The sequence below is a fragment of the Lagopus leucura genome, unplaced genomic scaffold, assembly GCF_019238085.1.
Source record: "Lagopus leucura isolate 7727_CA_CO unplaced genomic scaffold, USGS_WTPT01 Super-Scaffold_100019, whole genome shotgun sequence".
In the NCBI taxonomy this organism is placed as follows: domain Eukaryota; kingdom Metazoa; phylum Chordata; class Aves; order Galliformes; family Phasianidae; genus Lagopus; species Lagopus leucura.
Window position 1 is genome coordinate 7,145,671 of NW_024962273.1, and position 25,308 is coordinate 7,170,978.

Sequence of the window (25,308 nt, forward strand, 5' to 3'; positions counted from 1 at the left end):
AGTCAGGTAACCTCTGTCTTGTGTGTCCGTGCATTCTCTCAGCTCTCTCAATAAGGTTATTGTTTGTCTACTGGGATGATATAAATTAAATAACTTGCAGAATACTTATTTTTAGAAAAACTCATTCACACCAACTTGTTATTAACAACATAGTTCAGATCATTGATTTCACATCCCGTATGGTTGGCTAATGATGACAGAAAGGCCTTCAAAGAATGTGTATTAACGACATCAATTATCACGAGTGATAGGCTTTATGGATTGTCATGAATATCAAGTGACACTTAGGGCAGGAAAAACAATAAAAGATGACACAAAGTTATGTGAAGCAATTAAGGTCAGGAAAATTTAGCTTGGTTACTCTTTTTAAAGGAGGTTACTCAATTATAATAATGGTCAATTCTCTGCAGATTAAAAAAAAATCCTTCCTCTGGTTTCCTCCTGGGTGTTTAGTAATGGAGCTCCCACCTGCTGTTTAACATTTTATCATGTCGTTTCCAGTGAAAACAATTTGTACTGGCAGCACTAATTGAGTAGAAGCTTTCAAATGTTGCTTTTATAGGAATAGATGTCCTGAATTTTTATATGCCGACCACGTTCTTTGCTACCAAATCTCTGACTTGAAGTAGGATTTTTTTAATCTAATTTTGTTCTTTTCTTTTTAACAAGGAAAAAGCTGAAAAGCAGGAAAAAAGGAGAAGACTAGATTTCTTTTCTAGCTGAGAAAATGAACCATAAGAGTCTTGCTCTTAGGAGCTATATAAACATTTACAAGCCCCATGGATCTGTTTGATGCCCTGTTCTGTTGTGGTTTCCCTTTGAAGTTGGAGACTTTTGATAAAAGTGACATGCTTTATGCTTAGAGCAGGGTTTTGTTATGGTAAGATGTGAAATGCTGTGGTCAGGGTAGGAGCTTGTAGTTCAAGTTCTCTAATAGGAACTATAAGGAAGAAGGGGACAAACTCATCAGCTGGGTCTGTTGTGAAAGAACAATGGGAAATGGTTTCAGACTAGAAGAGGAAGATTTAGATTGGATGTAAGGAAAATGTTATTATGATAAGGGTGGTGAGGCACTAGAGCAGGTTTCCCCAAGATGTGATGGATGCCCCATCCCTGGAGACACCTCAAGGTGAGGCTCTGAGCACCTGATGGAGCTGTTGGTGTCCCTGTTTATTGCACAGGGGTTGGATCAGACAGTCTTTAAAGGTCCCAACTCAAACAGTTCTATGATTCTTATGTATTAGATGCTCAGCTACTGTCCTGAGGAAAAATCCCAACACAAAGCAGGAGGCAAAGGGCACTGTAGGGTAGAGGTGATCAGGGTGAGTTTTATTGTGACTCAGGAGAGATGACTGGGACCAGAACTGTTTGGGGAGCACAGGCTTCATGGAGCTGTATTTTCTAACAGTTTTTTTTCCAACCATTTTCTCTTCAGGATGGCTTGGTCACAGGTGTGTTTGTTCAATTGTACTGACTTCCTGATTTAGAGTACTTGCTGACTTAGTGCCAGTACAACTCAATAAGGGGTACATTTTATGCTGCTGCTCAGTTTATAAAAGCGTGGGAAGATGTTAAATTGCATTTTGGGCTTTGCACTTGTTTCTCTCTGACTCCAGAAAGTTGCTCTGTTGTTATTTGTCTTTTTGTTTGAGAAATGGAGGGCAGTGCTCACCAGCTTCATGGAGAGTTTGTGATAATTTGGAGATGAAAGCTGCTTGATTTCGTAGTGGGATTTTGGCATCTGTCTGTTGGCAGGTAATGAGAAGAGCAAGAGATGAAATCAAACAGACAAAATCCAAATCACTTCAGGCTCCACTGAGGCTTTAACAATACCACTGTAGTGCATTCATTTTTTTCTTAAGGATATGAAACAACTGAGAACAAGAATTATAATGAACAAATATAAATTTGAAGTTTTACTCAGCACTGTGCAAACTCCTTTCCTGTGCTTGGATGCTATGTCTTCTCACTGTGGTCTGCCGACCTCTGGTTCAGCTTCTCACTGTATCTCCCTGTAAAGTTCTGGGTGATTTCAGGGTTAAAGTGAAGCCCTGTTTCACTTCAAAGCAAAGCAGAAGTTAGAATTCAGATGGACCTCTTGAATTTCCTGTTTGAGCTGTGGTTATCTCACACAGCATTTCAATATTTATTTCAACTGCAAATGCTTTTAGAAGGATGGAAAAGATCTCTAAGATCCACTCCAACTTCACGCTATCCCCTCCATACCCACTGGTGGCATCCCTCAGTGCCACAATTCCACAGTACTTGAACACCTCTGGGGAAGGTGACTCCACCACCTCCTTGGGCAGCCCATTCCAGTGCTTGAAAGAGTTTCAGAGAAGCTTTTCCTAACATCCAACCTGAACCTTCCGTGGCACAACATAAAGCCATTACCTCTCATCCTATTACTGTTACCTGGGAGAAAAGGCTAATCCTCATCTTCTTACTGCCTCATTTCAGGGAGTTGTAGAGAGCCATAAAGTCTCCCTTGTGCTTTCTCTTCTCCAGACTGAACAGTTCCAGTTCCCTGCTCGCTCCTCATAAGACTTGTTGCCCCCAGAGTCTTCAGAATTTCCCAAGCCACCTCCAGCTGCCCGGCTTTGACTTTTTGGCACTCTCTCATTCCTCTTCAGGACTCAATCCATAGCTAAAAATTGTAGTGTTCATCTGCAATGTTGAGAAATAATTTGGTTCACGCAGATTTCAGCCCCTTCATGGATCCAGAGCATAGAAGATGGAAACACAGCAAATTAGAGAGTTTGAGTGTTGATTTGATAAGTACCAGAGTCAAATCACCTTCTTCTTTCTTACAGTTAAAATGAGAGCTTCCCACTGAGCTGCTGCTGATGGCTGTTTAGCACTTAGAATCTGCTTTCTTCTGTGTGTGTGCAGCTGACTTGGGCTCGCCTGCAAGCAAAGCTGTGTTTGGTGCGTGCATGACCCAGCACTGCTGCGCTTGTGCAGGAGGGCACAAAGCAATTGTATGTTATTAATTACTGGCTGACAGATTAGATTTACAAGAAATTGTCATACCTTATAAACCCAAATAATCATTTCTCACAAAAAAGAAGAATTTATTATGTTATTAACTATGTTCACAGTAGGTTTTCCAAAGTGAAATCACTAACTGCTCTAAAAATTTTATTGTGCACTTTTATTTATTTCTCCCTCCAGTATGGAAATGTCTCAAAGATGTATTTTGGTGTTCTCTACTGATATCATTTTCTATGCATACAGAGTAATATTTGTATCTGCTTATTCAGTCCTCTGTGGTTTTGAAACCTTTGTCATTCATGTACTGTAAAAGACAAATGGTCTCTTCTCCTTTCTGCTCTCAAAGGTATGAGACAAGAGAAGCCCAACAAGATTTTGATTGTTAGAGGTTATATGGGAAGAACCAGTGCCTTCTCCATGTCTGTGGCAGCGTGAAGGACGAGAATGAACACAAAGGCAAGTTAGTGGCTGTCAAGGCAACTTAGTGCTTAGGACACACTGAAGGGGACTGGATTTACCTCGTATGAGGCATCCAGTCTGAGACAGCTGTTGCTCTGGGATCCCTGCACAGTCAGTGGAGAGACAGCTGCTTCTGGGGAAAGTGACACTTTTCTATGGATTTGAGGGATGTGGTTAGTGGGCATAGATGGCATGGACTAGACAATATTAGTGGTCTTTTCCAATGTTAATGATTCTATGATTATGTGCGGTCATCAACATTTCTACCTAAGTATACAAAGCTAGGTGAAAACATTTCTATATCTCATGAGAAATAAGTGATATGAAAATAAAATACCAGACTTCCTTTTTTCGTTGGTTATGCAGGTGACTATGGAAAAGACCCAGGAAGGGGATTAAATACTTTAAAGTGGGAGCAACTGATTTCTTACCTCTTCAAGAGGACTCTAAAATCTCAGTGTCAGAAAATGAGGCTCTGGTGCTTGCAAGAGCAACTTAAAGGCTTTTGTCAGAACAGTATATAAACAGAGACCTGCATATCTGTTGTTCATACAACAATGAATATTCCCCAGGTGCTTAGTGAAGGGTTCTTATCTCCTACAGTGTATGGAATACCTCTATGAACAAAGTGCAGGAATGTATGGCCAGTCGTGTGCTTGTCAGAGCTGTTCTGTTCTCTCATGTCCTTCTGATAAAGGATGTAGTGGTCTATGGTAAGTACTGCTGGAGCTGGGGGTATTTGAAAAGGGGCAAACATCTCTGACTGACAGTACCTGCTGACTCCAGCCTAAGAAAGTTTATGAGATTCCCTTTGAAACTGATTGCATTTGCCAAATTCAGCCTGCTTTCTTTTTCATTCCTGTCAGATCCTGAGGGACTGTGCTTTCCCTGAAGCTGGCTGTCAGTGTGAGGTGCCAAAACAGGAAGAGTAATGAAAGTGTACTCATCCTATCTCACATGTCAGGCAGGGGAATGCACAGCAGAAGGAGATGATGGCAAGTATTAAATCCTTCATGAAAGATGCTTAGGGAAGCAGTAAGGCCCTTTTGCAAGCAGCTGAGTGCTGTGCCTTAGTAGAGGTCCACAAACATGCCTTTGCTCGCTGTTTGGGGGCTGCAAGCGTGCCCTTGGGTTGCTTTTGTAAGCAGATGAACTCTGAGTTTCATTTGTCAAAAAAAAAAAAAAAAAAACCAAAAAGAAAAAATTGCATTGAACTTCATGTGACTGACAGCATCCAGAAGTTATTTGAAAATTAATGGGAGATCATTTCCAGCAGCCTACACAAACATTGTAATCTGGCTACTGTCAGCTGCTGGGTGGTTTTACATGAAAGCATGGCAGAATGTTTTTAGAAGAAGAAAAATCTGTCTTTTTTTTTTTTTTTAAATCTCCTATGCTGCTGCACATGTAGTATTTTTAGCCCTGAATCCACCAGTCGTGAATTCAAATGTTCTGATGTGCAAACATACAAATACTGTGAATTCACTGAAAGCTGCTATGAGCAGAGGTCTTTAGTGTGAGAATGAATTCATTCGATGTTCTCTCATAAAGAGAGTTGTTAACACTTTTTAAAAGACAAAATGGTGACGATACTGCTATATTGTAGTAAAAAGAAATGAATGTTGATTAACGCAATTTAAACTGAACTGTCATGTTATGCCACTTAGATTTCTTCTGAAAGATTCCAAAAGCAAGAAAGACTTCTGTATTACACAAATGCATGGATGTTTATATTTTAATAAATTCTTTTTTCTAGCTGTCTTGTTCAAGGCTTTCTTCATCTGTATGCATGAGCCTTTCACCCTTGGTAAAACTCTCACACAGTAGTTTTTATCCAGCAAAACTTGTCCTTAGAGTAACCCAGCAGATCTCACCATTTCATTCCTATCCTTCTATCTATGTCCACGTTTTCATTGTGGCATTAACCTTGGGCAGATGCTGTAGGGCCTTCTGGAGATGAGATGGTGGATGTTTAATTAGATTGTATAACTTTTATGCTTTGATGTGTCCAAAGTGTTTAAAAACTCGCATCTGCAAAACCTGCACTGAAACTGGGCTACTTTCAACTGCTTTTCTTAATATGTTTGTATAAACTAAGAAGTTATTTATGTTACCTCTTTGCATTTTCCTTTCTCTTTATGTGCATATAAAAGAAAATAGCGTGCTCTGGCATTCAGAACTTTTTTGAAGACATAGAGACTGAGACTGTTCCTCAATGTGTGGCGTGTTTGAGTGGTCTTGAGTGGTTTTGAGTAGATCCTTTGTGGTGCTATTTACAGAATCACAGAATGGCCTGGATGGTAGGGGACCTCAAGGATCATGGATCTCCAACTTCCCTGCCACAGGCAGGGACACCAACCTCCCCATTTAATACTAGACCAGGTTGCTCAGGCCCCCATTCACCCTGGTGTTGAACACTGCTAGGGACATCTACAACCTCCCTGGGCAGCCTGTTCCAGCATCTCACCACTCTCATAGTGAAGAACTTCCCCTGACATCAAACCTAAATCTTCTCTCTCAGCTTAAAACCATTCCCCCTCATCCTGCTGTTACCAAAGAGTTTCAAAGAGTTGACTCTCCTGTTTGTAGGCTCCCTCTAGGTACTGAAATGCCCAGAAGGGGAGAGCAAACTTAACAGTGTTTGCTGGGATTTTTATGGAGCTATTGCAGTGTGACCATGGGATAAAGTCCAAACTTCTCTAGAGTTTGGTAGCAGAAATAGTAGAAGGGATGCTACAGGAAGTGCTATATGTTTTTCTCTGTTTACAGTGGAAAAGTGGCAAAAATGAGTGTATCAGTTGAACAAGAGATCGTTGCGTTTACTTCCTACTATATGTGACAGTAATGTGCCATAATTTTGCCGTGACAATGACTTTCTACTTCTCGGGCTACATATTCCAGATCCCAATTTGGCTGGACTGCAATCATACCCCAAGTCTGTCTTTCCTCATTGTGCTCTCAAGGATGATTATCTTCCAGAAACTTCAGCAGGACTGAGCGTATACTCAAGGACAAGCATACATTTAAGTGCTATTCCAAAGAGTGACGCTGCCTTGAATCAGGGCAAGAGTGTTCTGGGGAAGGATATCTGCTTCTGGCTCTGCCACATCCGTTTGATCTGCAGTTGTCTTTGTCCCTTTATTGTGGAAGACCTTCTTTTCAGGTATGTGTGCAGTGTCCCCACAGAGCAGCAGCATGGTTCAGCCTATGGCTCCAGGTGCTCTGTGCCCTCTCTCTTGGTGCACTAAGCTTCCTACAGATGTTTCCTTTCCAAGAGCTGTAATGTAAATAACTAATAATAACAGTGTTATTGCTGGGGGAAAGAATCTTTCTTGTGTGAGTAAGTTCACATCAGATCGTGAGATGTCTGCAAACTTGAAAATTAGATCAGGGAGAACAAAGCAGAAGCAGTAAGCTTATTAGATTCACAGAGGCAGTTTTGTGCAAGCTTTCCATGCTTCCTGGGAGAAGAAATATTTTCAAAATGGGTTTGATTGCTAATATGATTATGGCAGCTCAGAAGTTAAAGCGAAACATGAAATAAATGAAGGCTTTTGGAGTTATGAATTAATTAGAAAACTAATTAGGATGGATAAAAGAAATGCAAGGCAGTGAATTGTTTTTCTTATCTCAGAATAAGAACATTGAAATTGAAAGGATGATATTAAATAAAGCCTCCAAACAACTGGAGATCATGTTAGAGGAAAGATAAGTACTAATAGGGATTTTTTTTTATTTTTATTTTTTTTTTTTTTTACATCATGATATGGCTTTTCAAAAATATTTCCAAAGAAAGAGAGACAGCTCAGAGGAGCGATTGTCTGCAGGCCTTGGGCAGCTAGGAGAGAAATGCTGAACAGACTGCATTGGTGGGGACAGCAGTGGGACTGGTAGGCCCTGGCTGCTGCTGTTTTCATGTCTACTGCACTGGGGCATCTGGGTGGGCACTTTGCTGCCCTGACCCCATGCTGTCAGCTTGTCTTTTGGGAGTCTGCTCAATTGAAATGGCCATGAGTGCCTTGCAGAATCTGGGCATTCTAAACTACTCTGCTCTAGAGAGGCTAATAAATGCTTTACTTAAAATATAAGGTATGTCGCTGCATTACATTTCAAAACCAGGATGAACACTAAGCCCAAATGGTCTAACCCGTAAAGGGGCCCTGCCCTGAAAAGCTGGAAGCAGGTTAAGAATTGAAGAGGTATAAAGTGATCATTAACATTAATGTATTTTTTTCTATTGCCTACATGAAAATGAGAACTGCAGAGGTGATATATAATTTTCATATTGCTTAATGTGTTACAGGAAAGTGTTTAGGCTCTGGTGGGAAAAAAAAAACACAGATAAAGAAGCAGAATAAAAGAGAAAATGAGTATGCTGCTGAAATACGCTGCAGGACTGGGTGATCACTCAGCCTGGAGCACAGGCAGCTATCTGGCTCTTACTTATTGAATGACCTGGGAGCTAGCGATTCCTTGTTGAATTGTGTGCTAGTGAGCAACTTAAATGTAAAGAAAGGAAGACAATTTCCTAAAGTACTTTCTCTCTAAGACCTCTGTGACCAACGTGTAAACAAAGTATTCAAGGAGTTATGAATTGCCTATATTTTACAGAAGCTAACAGGTGAAATAGTTGCAGTGGTGCCTGCAAACAAATAATCGGATTCAAACCCAGGCTGGGAGCTGTGGTTAGTGTGGGGAGTTAGGTGCTGGGTTAGCACTGGGGACCATTGGTTTGGCCAAGGCCATGTGTGTAGCTAACAGAAATGACACGAGCCCTGTGGGTTTTGTTTGTGCATAACAGCATAATGAACCTAAGAAAACACAGATCCATTTCTGCTGCATATTCCATGAATAGAAAGGCAAACACCATTTTCATAATGTGAATGTTTATTATTTTGTGAATATTTTTCTCACTATTTGTCTGTCCCTGTTGAACATTTCTGCTCCTATATAGAGGCAGATGCTAATTTTGTTTATTATCTCCTCTCAACAGCAACTACCCTCCAGTGGTAACTGCTCTATGGCACACCTGATGTGACAACTACAGGTCATGGCAAGGTGAGAGCCACCCTTCTTGTCATCGAAAAGGAAACATTACTTTTCACAGAGCACCTAATTGCTGGGTGGAACTTACTGCCTCAAGATGCCATAGGAAGCTGACACTTGATTAAATATAAGTAAGAATGTATGTCCACTGTGACCATTAAGGACGTGGTTATTGGGCATGGTGCTGATGGGTCAGTGGTTGGACTAACTGATTTTAGCAGTCTTTTCTACTCTGACAAATCTGCATTTAAAACTCTTCTGCGTTTAAGAAACAAAAAATACCTTAAGCTTTAGAAATTTCTCTTTGGGAGGTGCAGGAGTGTGGGTCAGTAGCCAGGGGTATGAATCCTGACATCTGGGTAAATTGTGTAATGTGTTAGCTCTTTCATTTTCCTCCATGCATGGCTGAGAAGAGCTGTTCAGACAGACCAGGCAGGCTGCTTGCAACTAAGTGCTGAACATTATGCTTTGTGTTTCATGGGTAAGCAGCTGTACACTCAGGAGCAGCATCTGCTTCAATTTCATCACACAACGAAGTGCCTCTCTTTGGTATTTCAAGTGCTATAAATGAATTACAGTCAATAATCAGAGGAACCTGCTAATTCTAAGTTATTGGCAGACTTATTTTTGAGCATATTCAAAATGTTATCATAGGGATGTCATTTCTAAAGTAGAGGGAGTCAGCAGGGGTGTCAAAAGGTGCTCTGTAATAGTAGAAGAAGTAGAAGATCATGCTGCGCTGCAGTTTAAGATAAATCTGATAGAAGAATACCATTTTGGACAGGTTAAAGAGATTGGTATGTAAGGTCATGGCATCATGAGAATATCCATCCTGTTTCCATAGACCCTGGTACTGCTCCCAGGCACTAGTGTGGAAAAATGAATGAATACCTGAGTGAATTTATTTTGGGAAAGGAAAGAGAAGGTCAATCTGAGGAAAATCCCACACATGATGAAGACGATGAATGAAACTCCTTGCAGTTTTTAAAAAATGGTTTTATTTCATTACAGAGCCTCATAAAACAGCTCATTTCTGTGATAAATAATTGGAAGAAAACAGTCAAACTTGAAGGAGCGGTGCAAAAAGGGGAATTACTATGGTAAAATATACTATAAGAAGCCAGAAAAACTGAAGCTAGACTTAATTCACAGAAAGTGTCAGTAATAAGGAATGTGGTTCAATAATTGATTTTCTTTCATTTTAGTAAAAAGGCCTAGTCATATATTCTAAGAACTGGAGATAGTGAAAGACTTTTTTAACTCTGTTTCTTCGAAGTTTATGATATGTTGATAGTTGCTGTTCAAAAAGTATTTTTTCAAATTGTTTAGCCCATAGGATGTAACACAGCTTGGTTTGGTTTTAGTGGTTTAGTGGATACAGAAAGAATGCAGGTAACTATTTAAAGCAGTAAGTTAAATAACATGTCTGAATGAAGTAAATTCTATGATTTCACAAAGATATTGCAGGAAAATGTGATCAAAAACTACTTGGATCAATAGAAACAGTAAAGACAGTCAATGACAACTTTTCAGCAATAAAAGCTGTATTCCATTTAAGCTCAGTTACACTCTGAGGAAGAATTCAAATACTGTCTATATTGATTGGATCAAAAACAAATAGGAAAAAGGAGGATTTAACTTCTGAGTTAATATTTTTGGCCATGCAAACCAGTATTTTCTGATCATAATCTGCACAGTAAGTTTGCCATTGCTAGAACTTCCAGCTCAAAACATGGAGGAGGACAGCATAGGGATTAGGCAGGTTTTTGGAAGTTCTTACAGCTCCAAAAATTCTTCAAATGCTAATCTCCAAAAATTGTTCCTAAGGTGTGTGTGCTCACTCTTGGTTTTCTATTGAAAAACTACCATAGCAGTAAATGGAACATTTTTCCTAAATTGAGAGCTAGTTACTCCAAAAAAGCATTGTGGCTTTGTTTTGGCTATGGACTAGCCTACTTTATGCTACCTGAGAGCATTTAGGCCTTTTGGGTGACTGAGACCTGGCAATATTAATAGCAGTGATGCTTAATATACCATTAAAGAAGGCTTACACTTGAGCAATAATATAGTGGAGAAATAGTTTCAGGGGCTACCCAGGATATTATAAATGACTTCTGAGAGTAGTATTCTGAGAGATCTTGTAAGTATATCTGAGAGAACAGCTGTAGTATACTAGCAGTGGCATTGCACAGCACTGGTGAAGTTGCTGGGCACCTTGAGCCTGCTCTTGAACTCCAAAAAGTGCCTTAAACCATGAGAGTGCTGCCTGTCCTTTTCTCAGACTCATTGCAGGGTAAGATGCAATGTTTGGATACAGATTTGTGAAGCGTGTGCTGCAGAGATGCAGGAATTGATTTTTTGAGATTGGAATACAGGAGATAGGCTCTTTCCCCCTCAATTCACAGATAATGGTGTGCATAGTATTTATATATAACTTGAGTACATATTTATATATAAACACAAGCTGTCTGAATAAACTAATGCTAGAAATCAATGCTAAATCTGTTTAGTGTCAAAATAGCCAAAGTGCTGTTAAACCATCTGCAATTATAATTCATTAGCCTGATTTAAGGTGATACCAAGGGCAGAAGCACTAACTGAATAGCAGACGTGTTTCAAGTGTCTGTGCTAAATACCACAAGAAGAAATCAAAGATTAGGTGCTACGTTCATTTCTTAGTGTTCCTGCTTTGTGCACTTGCCTTCCAACTCTGGACCATTCCTGGCTCCTTAGGTGCCAGATATAGGTTTCTAGTCATTATGTGAGGATGGAATACAACAGATCTCTTTGGGATTATTTATGTGATTAAAGCAGATAATCAATCATCATGCAAGTCTGAGAATTTAGAGTGATCTTTTTCTGAAGTGCAGTTTGGGAAATCAGCATACACCATCCCAGTATGCAGTAAATAGAATTGTTTGTGTTACAGACAATGCTAACAAAATCTGTGGTAGTTAATAAACCACAGTGGTTTGCTTAGCTTTAAAAATCAGGATTACTGAAAGAGCTGTATAATGTTTATGAATAAAATAGGACTTGATTTAGGAAGCTGCTGCCAACTTGAGACATAGCGATATGGAACAAATCAGCTTCCACTTTCTTTATGTCTGCTAAGTGAAGAGCTTTTTGCACAGTCACATTTACTTCTATTTCTAATAGTTCTATGCAACAGCGTAGCTTCATTTCTAATGATGTGGGTCCCTGTATCACTGATGTGTTATGTGCATTATATCCATTAAGTAAATTGAGAAATGATGTCCTTTGATTAAGATTAAAAGAAAACAACTAGCATTATTTAGCCTGAGAGCTGGTTCATGCTCTTTTCAGTTCACGTTAAGTGAGTGGTAAAGGATCAGGGCTATTCTTTGGACCAGATCCAGAGTAGTAACAAACTGTCAAAGTGTGCTATGCGTGCTGCTAAATCCAGACCTACATTACTGACAATCTTTCCTCAGTGTTTGCCTGCCGTGGTGACACCTGAACTGGATGCAGTAATTCTCCCTGTTACCCATAGGGGAGTCAGCAGGAAGCGTCATAAACAGCTGTAGGATCACAGAATCATTAAGGTTGGAAAAGAACTCTAAGATCATCCATTTCAACCATCAACCCATCCCCACCATACCAACTATCCATGTCTCTCAGTGCCCCATCTTCATGGTTCTTGGACACCTCCAGGTACAATGACTGTACCACCTACTAGGGCAGCATGTGCCATCAACAATGTTCTCTTCCCTAGAGATGTGGGGAGACCCAGGCTGTGAGATGGGCCACGTGCTCATTGCTGAGGGCCGTACAAGCTCAGCCCAGAGCCTGGGAGGCCATCTTTCAGGATGCAGTCACGTAAGGGCAAACATGATGATAAAGGATTTGTTTCTGCCAGTTCATTTCATACCCACCTTTTCTGTGGCCTTTTAAAATACAGTATTATGCCTTATGAACTTAATTGCAGATCTGTTAGTTCCATGCAGTGCAATAAACACTGAGTTAATGGATTGCACGTCTCTATGTGATTGTGTCAGTTACAGGTTACTTAGTTACCTTCCTAAGCATTAAAATCCTGAATGTTTCTTAGGAAAGAAACCTCAATGATATGAAGTCTTCTGAGCTACAGAAAAATTTCAGCCATAAGGAGAGTGCACTTGCCTGACTGCAAACAAACCAACATTGGCATGGAAAATCTAACAGATAGCTCATTTGTCATTTCTGAGATGACAAATCTAAGAGATAGGTCATCTTTGGGTGAGATTCCAATATACTCCCATCAAAATTGATAAGGAGTATTTCATTTTAGTAGTAATAATGTTTTTAGACTCACAAAAATAATTTCATTGAAAAGGTGTGTTGAGATGCTAAATCATAACTGAATCTAAAGATAGCATTTGTAGGTATTTGCTTTTTCTGCCATTTTTTACTTCTCTCATCTTCACGGTGTGTTGATGCCATTCGCTTAGTGTGCTCTCTCCCAGTATTTTCAAACAGAGCAGCACAGTTGTGCATCACACTGCCCATTCTTGGTGGAGAGCTGATGCTGGCATTCCAGGGAACCAGGTGAGATGTGCTGTGCATGGGGCAAATGGAAGCTTGATTTGCTGTGGTTTAGACCAGAGTTGCCAGGCATGCACTGGGCTCTCTGCTCAGCTGTTGTTTTCCAGCTGGCGGATGAGCAGTGATGCCATTCGGGGGAGAAGTGTTCTAAATTATACACTGTACACAACTTTGAGTGCTTGAGTGCATAGATCTCATAAGCATTTATGCATGTGGCTTTTCTCAGCAAAAAGTTTGGTGTGGGATGAGCTCTATATCAAGTCATCTGCAAGAGAATTTCTATTTTTCCTGCAAAAGAGGGATTCATTTTAGTAATTCTATTGACTTATTCAAATCATTCCTGCCAAAAGATAGAGACAAACCAATAGGGAGGAAACTTGCTCTCACATTTCTAATTTTTTTTTATTTATTTTTTTTTTCACAGTTCACTGTGGCTCATATGACAATTTCCTGGGTCATATGAGAGCATTCAAAGGTTTTCATATTTGTGCATGGGAATGTTCTTACTATAATCCTTGAACCTTTATAATTACAGAAAATACAGAAGAAAAGACCAAATACACCAATTTATGAATTTATTATTATCTAGGGAAATTCATACCTCAGGAGCTAGTCTAGAACGTGCATGACTTTAGTGAACAAGGTGATCTTTAAAGTCCCTTCAACTTGAGCCATTCTATGATTATATGTATTTGGTAAAATATATAAGTAAACCATGCAAAAGGAGAGAGAGTTGTTTTTTTCTCAGGTTCACCATTGCAAACTTCATTTGCTTACAGATCTCTATTGTCAGACAATCAAAATCAGGGCTAATAATACATCTTTAAAGTTACCATTTGCTGAGGATTGGCATCTACAGTGTGGTCAGCTGTGGCCTGGTCTTCAGAGACAAGACAGATCCGCCTTGTCATCGTGGGAAGCTCATAGGCAAGGATCTATTGAAATCTTTGAATAATTACTTGATCCATCTCCCAGATGCTTGCTTCTGTCAAAGTCCAGCAGTATTTAGGTGTTGGGAGTTATTTTGAAGGGCTTGGGGAAAGGAGATTTGAGAATCATGCCAAGGTCTTGCTTCAGTTTATGAGCAGTTTCTGAAGCATCGGAGGGATCAGATAAGAGGACCCCCCTTTTTCCATGGCAGGTTTAGTACTGCAGGAACACATTCCTCTTTCCCTGCCCTCCCCTCAGTAGAAAAAAACAAATACCATTAAAGCAGAACAACAGGCACTGCATTTTTTTATGCATGTGTAGTTTTGCCCTTTCTTTCTCTCCTCCTTGTGGGCTCAAGCACAGTTTAGTGTTTCAAATCTGTCCTTTATGTAACTCTATTTTCTTCAGTTAAATTAAAACAGGGGAATTAGCCCCTTTGATATTTCTCTGCCAGAGCTGGTTGGAAGCATTGTACATGTGGGAAATGAGATTTTAAATGGAAGGAGAATGACTCATATTAATTTAAAACCCTAACTAAGGAGGTAATTGCATATACTATAACTTCTGCTATAATGAGAAGTTAGTCATAAGTGATTACATAAATTTTGAAGTTTGAATGTGTTTTTTAGACATATTTAGGGCTAAATCCTGCCTCTTTGGCACAGGGCAGCTGCTGAATGGATGAGCATTTCTTGGGGTAGCCTCAGGGATGGCATCTTGTTCCCTTTGTACCATAGTATGTTCACTGTATCTGCCAGCATCTCCTTTTTTGGACCAATATGACCATTATTCCTTGCTACTTAGATTTTCCCAGACTTTGGAACAGATTTGCCCACTGAAAGCCAAAAAGCTTTCAATATTATTTTCCCCATCCCTCTTCCTTTTGGCTAAGGGTTATCCCTTAGATTTCCAAAAATGCAATTCCCAATTTAGCAATATTAACCAGAAATACCTTTTCTCTGTGACCTGTAGAAAAGAAACCTAGCTGTGGGTTTCTTGTTGAATTGGACTTACTGACGTATGGAGGATTAACTAGTGAAAGTTAGGGAATTAATTTGTTATCGATTTTATTGATAAATGTATAGAATTGTTTTGTATCAGCAAAAAGAAAGGCATTGCACAAATAGGTGGCTAAACTATGGGAATGAATCGTGACAATGATTGGCAAAATCACAGCAACACAATGTTTAATACTTATTTTCAAATGTTATGTTGGAGTCTCATTCCATCCCTACACTAATCATTCAGTCTTGCCAGTACCAATGAACAAGGCTTTTTTTCAAAGGTAATGGTTTTTTTTTTTTAATGTTTGTACTTGTTTATACTTACATCTTCCTGTATTCCCAGTTCTTAAAATAAAACAGTGCAGCAACATCTCTCTCCAATCCAAAACATTCTCATTTGTATATTCTGTATGTTTGGATTCAAAAGCAAAGCCTAGGCTTGAAATGCCTCAGTAGAGGGACAGTTTCTTTCATGATCTTTACAAAACTGAGTGCAATAGTATTTCTGATATACTTTTACATGGTGCTCATACTGTTGGAAATATTTCACTGCTCTCTGCTAAGCTGTCCTGTTTTCAGTCACAGTTGTTCTTGTTTGTGGCAGATACCTCAGGAATGGAAACAACTCAAGATGTTTAGCAATTTAGAAGGGCACTTTCCCATCATTTGGTGTTCAGGCTTTCCCTTGACATAGAAAGAAATTTTGCTTTTATGACAGCGTCAGCATGACAACTCTTAAAATTTCAAACTGAAATGCTGCTGCTCCAGGATTTTCTTTTCCTGTAATAGAAAGATTCAGCTCAAATAAGAGTGACCTACACAAATCCATGTTGCCCAGCTGGCTGCTGTGGTAAGTGCTACACGTCACATCTCCTTCTGGGTAGAGTCACTCTTCTCCCGTTACATTATGAGATGGATGCTGGTGGCTCACACCTGTGCTCAGTGGGGTCTGGGTTCCCTTTGCTGGGGTCTGAGGCAAGTGCTGGTGCTTGCCCATTCTCATGTTTGGAGGTTTTGTTATTATGAGGTGAGGAGGGAATAATGGCATCCCTGGGAGTAATGGAAATTGTTGGAAGTTATTGGAAATAATGAATGGTGTCATTGCCACCAAAAACAGGTTATAGACCCAGCTCTGATGGGGATGTTATGAGATGCTCGAGCAGCAAATAGATACATATGTTCATGTTAGGCAGTTCTGTTTTCTGCTGCAATTTGTTATACACTAAATCGATTTTTCTTGCTTCTTTTTCTTGCAAGTTCTCTCATTAAATTAAACAGTCTGAGAGGAATAGCCATTAAATGCTCATTTCTTATTAATTAAGTGGTTTAAAATCTAGGTCTTTGAATGCTTCCCTAATTAATTGTGTAAAGCTGGGTACACAGTTAACAGGGAATGAAAGAGTATTACCTTGGGGACGTGCTTTACAACAAACTGGCAAGCTGTTTACCCAGCAGTGCAGGAGCTGTAAGACATTTGCATTCTTATAGACCCAGAAAATGTAGGCAAGGTCCTGAAAACACAGGGAAGGAGGATCGCTCTGGGCTGTCCTGTGCTCCTCTTGGTGAGTCCTGCTCCTCATCCTGCAACCACTGGTCCTGGCCGGTGGGTAAAGGTTGGTTACACTTGTTTTCTACAATTGAAATTATTTTTCATATCTCTCTAGTTTAAGTTTTCCATTCTTGAAGGTTAAATGTGTATATGTATTGCTTTTGAACATATAGAATCATGGATCATTAAGGTTGGAAAGAACCATTAAGATCATCTAGTCCTGCTGTCTGAGTACTGAAGTTAAAGAGGTCAGGCTTTCTGGGTGCCTCACTAAGAGCTGCATTTCCTACTGCTTCTTTATTCCTGCAGCTCTCCTCTTACTTTTCTTCAGTCTTTTCAACAGCTCCTTTAAAAAAATGTGAAGGAAATTTCTCTCAGGCAAATTGAGTTTTCATTCTTTGTGGCATCTTCTCAGTGGTGGCAGTCACATTTCTCTGGGAATTTCCTGTGATGAGTCCTTTTATTGCCAGTATCTCTGACCATCTTATTTCACAATTTCTAAGGATTTTAATATTCAACACCTTGCTTTTTAAAAATTTGTGTTACTTTGTCAATTGATTTATATAATTGGAGAGTTCCCAATGTCACTATGTCAATAGTTTTTAATGTTACTATAAATTTTATTAATTACCTCTTTTATCTTCTTCTAAATACAAACTGTGCAGTAGCACTGCAGTAGGACAGATACTTACATATAGATTTATGTTTTAAGATCTATTGGTTTTATAATTTTAATCCATTTAGTGTGAAATTTGTTGTGTAGTCTCCCACTGTTCCGTACTGTTAGAGTTCCTTTGGAAGCAAATCAAGTGAGATACAGACTTTTATTCCAACAGCATGGCTGAGCTTGTATTGTATTGGCAAGACAACATGAAGTTGGTTGCAGAAGACCACTTTTCATACAACCATTTATACTCCAAATTCATTATTGATTGTACCTCAGTGGGTATTGTTGGCATTGTGATGTTTGTTCCTTCTCAGGACTCCTGATGTTTTGGAGGCTGCCAAGACTCAGCATGGGAAGCTTTGAAGAATTCAGCTTCTCCAAAAATATCTTTTCTCTTGGAGAAAACAAATACAATAAATTTCCCTCTTGGCTGCAAGATATCATTTGGACCTTCTCTTTTTCCTTCCTTTTCAGTGCTTTAATATCCTGAGTATAAAAGACACTTCCATCAGGAGTGTGTCTGGCATTTCAATCCACTGACTGAAAGTTTCTGTAACTAGAAATAAAACTACATGAGATGAAATGTCAGAACAAAGCAATCTATCAGTTTATGAAATGGACTTTGTTATTTGGTCATCTGCTATAGCAGTGCCCCTAGAAAGTCTTTCCGGACCGGTGTATGATGATTAGAAACATCATAGCAAAGCAAATGGCAAATGCACACTCGTGTTATCAGGTCTCTGTAGTGATTCTGTATTAAATTGCAAACTTGGTGCAAAACCTACTGTGCTGATAATCAAAATCCTTGCTGTTTCCAGACCAACTTCTTGTAATAGCTGCCTGCCAAGAGAGCAGAGAAACTATGGACAAAGATTTGTAGGGTTATCTAATACACTTTCTTATAGCTACAGCTCCATGTAATAAATCATTTTCATAAATATATGAACTCAAGAATGAACTGTGGAATTAACTCCTGTATGCAGTACAGGTGACCACAGAGCTTGTTTTTGCCAGAATTTACTGCAGAATCTTACTCCTTCAGTCCAATGTTTTTTTGCTTTTGCCTCTGTTCACTTTCCACAACCCAGTCTTTTATGCACTGGATGCTTTGGAAATGAGGGGAGAGAGAGAGTTTGCTGCCAGTGACACTTGGGTAATGCATTTCCAGACCCAGACCTTGGCAGCTCTTTGTCAAGGAATTAGGATGGGTGAAACAAATAAGCACTGGGTGAGACTCGCAGGCAGTGTACATAGGCATGGCTTCTCTGCTGCTAAGTGAAATGGTTTTTTGCCTCTTGAAGATGTGAGCCCCAGACTGAAGCAGAGAACTGAACGATAAATGACCCTTGTGTATTTGGGTTTTAGTGTCAGAATGTAGCTCAAACCAGTCTCATTATGAGATTTGCTTTTTATTAATGTTTTTTTTTTTTCCTTTGGTATCTGTCTCTTAATGGGTAACACTGAATACTAACAATTTCTGAGGGCCGTATACTAATTAAATCAATCATCTTATTGCCACTCATCCCCCTCAAAAAAAGCAGAGGAACAAGGAAAAAAATCCAGTGTGATCCACTCCCTCCAACATCCTGTTATGAATAATTCTTCAGTAATTCATAAGTCTTGTGTGGATCAGCTACCAGGGATTGTGAGCAAAGGGAAGAAACCCACCCACTCACTTGTCTCTGTGTTCTTGCCTGGCAATCTCTGACTCCCTGCTGAGAGTTGGTGTGGCTGCCACCCAGGCCTGAAACTGGAGTCTACTATTGATGACACCTGCAGCTCACACTGAAGAAACAGATCTTGTTTTTTTTCCCCCAAACTTACCATTTGGGGATCCTACAAAGTAAATAATTTATACAGTTTTGTGTGCATGCACTTCAAAGGCTGAGGAAAAAAAATGCTAAACTCCTCTCCTATAATATGGAGAGAGCCAATATATCTTTTTCACATGAAAACTGCCTTCAAAATGTAAATAGATTACCAATGTGAAGTTCTGAAATACAAATTAGTGCAGTTCCCAAAACTTTTACCCAATGCCTCAGAGTTACAGTTTGGGAATTAGGAAACTAAAAGCAGTTTTATACCTATGGTTAATGTAACAGAGTTTGTAACTCTGTGGCCCTGTGCTATTGACAGTGTCTGGACTGTCAAAAAGAACACGTTATTCCTGGAGGCTCTTTGGATGAGCACCTCATGAAGCTGGGGATGACATCTGATGGGCAATGTTGGATCAAGTCCTTTCTTAATTTCTTCAACTCATTGATTGAAGCTCAGACCTTGCCTTTCAATATCGACCTAGGCTGTTCCAAAACTTTGGACAGAAGTCTGTAGCTTGGTTCCAACTGCTGCTAGAATAATTGGCTAATGTAAATTTCTAGATAGCAGAGAGCTGCACAGTATAGAACATCCCTTGATTCCCAAACAGCCCCCTGCCATTGCTGTTCTTATATCAGCCCCATCTGTATTGTGTATAAATTGCTTTGAGATCCTTGGGTGAGAGGCTTTAGATAAGTGTAAATTACTGTGCTGCCTGTAATTATTTTTTTATGTGGTGATTGCTGGGCCATGCTTTTTATTTGTATTGTGGGGGGTTATGATTCCAGCATAGAGATATGTCAGCTTCAGAATTGGAGAAGAAATATGTTCTGTGACTTTGATTTATGTTTTTCTATTCTGCTCTTTGAATATAAGTAGGAGGGCAAGAAGGAGAGCATGAATGTTTAGTGAACGTGCTCCTGCAATGTAATTTATCTTTGAGGCTGAAACAGCAGGTGTATAAACCTGGTTAAGCCAGCTCTGATTTCTCTGCTCTTTTTCTTTCAGCAGCCGGAATAGCTTTTAACAAATCATGCTCTGTAATAAAAACATATTTTCAGAGTGGTATGGAAAATATACTGAAATAAAAATAATGGCTAGATTATGTGTTTAGGGATGCTGTATTTTATGGTGCACGCAGGATGGCCGTGTTGCATTTGTCTTAGAAGTTATAAGTGAATGCAGTGCACAGCACTTGCCTACAGGTATTCGGGCTGTCATTAGAGGCCTCCAGCACCACAATAAGCATAAATGTTACCATTCCACCTAGTAGAAGGTAGAATGATGCAGTTGCTGGCGTTGTTTATTAGAAAGTTGAAGAATTGCTGAAGGATATATAAGCACATGTATGACTTGTTATCTTTGACAAATTGCTTGTGCTCTTTGACAAATTCCTCCCAGTCCTCTGAGTCCCACAGGCTTTAGTACCTCTCTGGGATTTTCTAAAGCCCAAGGGAGAGAAGAAACCATTCCAATCTTGTGTTCTGTTTCCTGGGTAGTTTAACTGTTGTGACACCAAGTAATTTCCACTGAAAGATACCATGGTTCATTGTAAAGAGGGGATGCCCCATATTGCTTTTTGTAACTGGAATACAAAAAAGACATGCCAAAGTATAAAGAAATTATTTCTGTGCATGTTTAAATGAAATTTGAATAAGCAGCTGGCAGCAGTGCTGTGTCTCATTGACAAGGTAGTTTTTTGTAACTGGTTGGATGCAGTATTTGATGTTGCTAAAACTCAGTGTTATATATGTGTGAAAGTACATTGCTACACAGCAGTGAGATAGAAATGCCCCATAATTCTAACAGAAAAAAGAAAAAAAGAAAATGTTCATAGTGATTTGGGGCAGCCAAAACTTCCACAGCCTGTCAGCTACAGTGTGGCAGTAGTCGCTGAGCAATGGAGGCTTGTGACTGACAGACTTGTTATTGAAAAGAGAGAGAAGGAATATAAATGTTTCCTTACTGAAAAGACATTACACATCTGATGGAATGTTATGCACACAGAAGAAAAAGGCTCTCTTTGAAAAGCGTGCTCCGTTTGTGCCTGCAAGCATCAGAAGTAAAAGAAACCAAGTCCTGGACTCCGTCTCCACAGTCATCTTCGTCATCCCATGACAAGGATTGTATCTAAAATGTGAAGTTTATTGCCTCTCTAATTAGTGTGCTGTGACCGAGCTCTGCCTTCAAATTCCAATAATCTGTCTTCTCTCTACTTCAGTAAGGCCATTCTGTAAGATTTTTCTCTTTCCCTGTGCCACTGTACATTTTCCTTTGCTGAAGCAACAATTACAGATGCTAGAGATTGTGCAGAATCCTTTGTTTGCTAAGTAGATACACTCTAAGCTATAACACTGCCAAAACACCTGCTGGCCACTTGCTTGAGGCTGCTGCTGTTGTCAGGTATCTCTCCCTTGTCCTGGAGGTGGGTAGTTGAAGTGGAAACAGGCTATCAGACCAGAGGCCCTCCAGCAGGGTTTCTGCTGTCCTACCTATATTTCATTCATTTTAATTAAAATGATGGCTTCAGCTGTGACAAAGAAACACCTATACAAGCTATGCCCAACCAAAACATAAATATTCTGAGGAAAGAATAGCCTAGAAGATTAATCACTCATCAGCTATTTCATACATGAGGTAATGAGTTGGGGGGTTTCTATAGCATCCTCAGATTCTTGTGAAAGCATCTTTAAAGTGCAGAGACAGAAACACGTGTCTTGTAGGAGAAAGAGATTTTCAGTTGGGTAGAGAAAGCGTCTTTTAATTTCTGATGGTAACCATTTCTTGTTGTTTCTTTCCTATGCAGTGTTTTAGGGAAAATGCTTAATTGACTGTAGATTATCTTTCATCTATAGAAAATCCATCACTTTCTGTGTTACTAGCTTTACATTTGAAAGAAGGAAGGGGGAGTGTTGCTGTTTTTTAGTAGCACTGAAGTATGGTATTTTGAATAATTATGGTTTCAGTATTATTCCTGATTTTGCTGTTGTCATTAAACTCTTCTGTTTTTGTTTAATCTGGAAAGCATCACTCTTTCCTGCAGCCTCTGGGTGTTCTAATGCAAAAAAACCTCTTTCTCCACTTCAGTCTCCATAGTTACAAATTATTAATTAAAACTTCAAACACTTTAAATATTCAATCTTTCTTTCATTTTTTTTTTTTTCATTCCAGATTTATTGCCAGCTGATGATAGGATGCTTCTTCCACATACAAACAGCTTGGGGTAAAATTTCTCAGCCCAACACAATGTCTCAGGATTAATTTTGTGGAATCTTTCAGCTGAGGTGCAGTAGGGATTGTGAGGAAAATCTCCATGTTGAGGGGAACTAATGCTGGATCAGAACAAGTTGTGTCGTAATATGCTTGGCGATGCCTTGACAGTTTTGCAGGGCTATTTATAAGGTATGTACAGACTTCAAAGACCAAACATGGTCTGAGGGTAGGAATTTGTATGATGTATCAGAGGGTTTAGCTACAGATAGGGATTGTGGTTGCCTCTTGGTTGACCCTTCCATACATTGAAGATAAGGGAGAGGATCCTACTTACACCACTACTCTTTGTCTTGCTTAACATTTCATTTTAGTAGGTGTTCCAGTCTGGAACCCCTACTAAAACCCCACTGGACTGTGGATTTTGGATGCAGACCCACCTGCAGTGAACACAAACACTCCCAGAGGACCAGCAATGGACAGAACTGTCATGCACACTGTTCATGCAGTGAACATATACTAAGTGAACAATACTAAGTGTTCTGCATGACGTTCAGTGTTTTCCACAGCAAGCACGATTTTAATGCTTAAAGAAGCATAAACTGGTACAGAAAGGCACTTAACACAACTTCTGGCATGTCTCCAGTGTTTTGTGATATCTTCTGAGTGCTGTGCAATAAACATGGGAACATTGCAGTGCTTGCGGGCAGGGAGATAGTGAGCTGCATTCGTGCAAATCTACAGGTGTGCAGAAACATTACTCAGACCAGAGCTCTTTGGTGGTAGAAATATTGAATCCTATTAGCGGTGTGAGTAATAGTTATGCACGAAATTAGATCTGCTTCTCAAATCCGTCAGCTCACCTTTTTATAATGCAGTAGCTCCTGCAGATACAAGGCTAAATGAATGAGAAAACTCTTTACTGAAACAGTAAGTTGGAACCTACTCCTCCTGGGGTCTGCTACAGACGTCATATGAGATCAAAGAAGATTGATTCTTTGCTGAATTTCATTCCATACAGTTCAGAGATACAGAGATTTGATGAGCCTGTTTTCAGGACAGCCCATGCTTGCAGGCAAAATCTAGTTGAAACAACTTGTTATCGTTGTAATAGGGAGGACTCTTTAATGTTTTGGCTGTAATTTTACACTATGCACCTGAAGTGGAACAGAAAACTAATTGATGGAATCAGTGTGCAGGTACAGAGCATTTGAGTCTATCTTCTGTTTCTACAAAGAGACACAAATATTTCATCTAACTGAATTCTCTTAAAGCAAACATAGTGCATAAGAGCAGAAAGCAAATCTAACAGATCTGCCCATACATTTCTATGAATGTTGGCTTGTACAAACCAGGAACATCTACTGAGACGACCTGGTTCCTTCATCGGATCCATGTATTGAACTGGATGTTTTAAGCAACAGCTTAGCAACAGTGTTAATCCTCCTTGTTCAAAATAGCAATGAATGATGCTCATAACCCCTCAGAACTCAATGATGGTAAACTGAGATGGAGTTTGGGCATGATAAAAGGAATGGAAGCTTGTACAGTGACAAGGACAGCACCTTGAAGTAATACAGTGTTCCAGTGCCAGCATCCCTGCTGACATTAACATACTGTGGTGTATGAACGGAAAAGTCTGCAATCTGATCATGAGCACTGTGGAGTTAGGAGATGAATTTGCTCCTGACAATTGCTGCCAATGCCTATGACCACAGGAACAGAAGTGTGGAACAGTAGTAAAAGGGGATTTGATGGACTTGTGTGGAAAAGAAAGCAAAGAGCTATGGGAGCTATGTTGTGATAAAGTATGCCTAATTACCAATATTGAATCTGATTTATTTATTTCTGAGAACAGCAATCATACACTGTAATTTGGAACATGGAGCTCAAAAATTGAAGAAAGTGCTTGGGGTATTTCTGAAAGAAAATAGGGTTCAGCAAACAGGAGGTAGGGGAGCACATGGCCAGGGAACTGTCGGAGGAGTCCTCGCAGCAGCCCACAGGGCTGGGATAGCAATCAGGGCCCTGGAGAACACCATGTCCCATGGCAGGACCCTGGGGCAGGCAGGGTGTCCTGGCAGGAATGGGGATTTTTCTTAATTTAAACTTTCTGGAGAGTTTCCTTAATTTTCCTGGCTGACAGTGCTGGTTTCTTTACTCTTTTTTAAAACGTTTCAGGAAGGAAGTCCATCCCAAGTGCTGAGGTGCAGCTCCAACACAGCAGGTACCACCAGCTCCATTGCAGTCTGTATGAGAGGTATGTACCCACAGATTTAATAATCTCCAGCATATTCCAGTAATCACTCAGTCATTTAACTGTGCCCTAGAGGTGCTGAAATCTTTAAAAAGCTCTTTGCAGGGCTAATGTGGAGACTTGCATTGGCAGCTAACAGCCAGTATGAGCGGCACTACGCAGCTCTGATCCCAAAGAGGATTACTCACAGAGGAGGATTAGCAGCAGCCAAGGGGTGGAGGGGAATGGCAGCACTGGAGGATGACAGCTGGCATCTCATGGAAGCCCACCCTACTGATCCAAGGTGCTCCTAAGATAGCTTGCAATGATGAACGGTGTGTTGATTGAGTTGTTACAACTCCTGAGCCCCGGGGTAAGTTCATGCTACCATTAGATTGCACCTGGTTGGAGCAGGAGGTTAATCAGCAGCACCTGTCCTCTCTAGGAATAGGTAAATTAGAATGTGTAGAAGTTCATTTAAAAACAATGCCAGAAAATTATTGATCTCATTTCTCTCCCATTGGCAGCTTTTTACCCACACTGCTTATTTTGTTATCTTAGCAAGGAAAATATTTCTGTGTTGGCTTAAAATTGCTCTTGTGGCTCATGTAACTCAGCCACTGGGAAGCATAAAATCAAGCAAGAAAACTTCACACAGAGTTTCCACAGGAGCTTAGAAACATCCATAGTTCCAACTGAATGAGGTGTGAGCTCAGTCTTCTGAACCATCATAGAATGGTTTGGATTGAAAAGGACATTTAAGATCACCTGGTTCCAACTCCCTGCTATGTGCAGGGATACCTCCCTCTAGACCATACCCATTAAAGCTTTACTCCTGTCTGTGTATGAAAGA

General features: G+C 39.9%; 2 long non-coding RNA genes across 2 annotated transcripts in view; both read left to right on the plus strand.

Annotated features, from left to right (window-relative positions):
• Nucleotides 1–3,359, plus strand: part of LOC122183645 — a 41,253-nt gene extending 37,894 nt beyond the window's left edge. Inside the window, exons 4-5 of the long non-coding RNA XR_006180301.1 lie at nucleotides 1,436–1,526; nucleotides 3,341–3,359. This is a non-coding gene — a long non-coding RNA (uncharacterized LOC122183645). The remainder of the gene's footprint in view (nucleotides 1–1,435; nucleotides 1,527–3,340) is intronic.
• Nucleotides 3,360–6,595: 3,236 nt separating this feature from the next.
• Nucleotides 6,596–22,371, plus strand: LOC122183665. Its single transcript, XR_006180317.1, has 3 exons — nucleotides 6,596–6,616; nucleotides 8,447–8,511; nucleotides 22,181–22,371. It is a non-coding gene; the product is annotated as an uncharacterized LOC122183665 (long non-coding RNA).
• The last annotated feature ends 2,937 nt before the right edge of the window (nucleotides 22,372–25,308 follow it).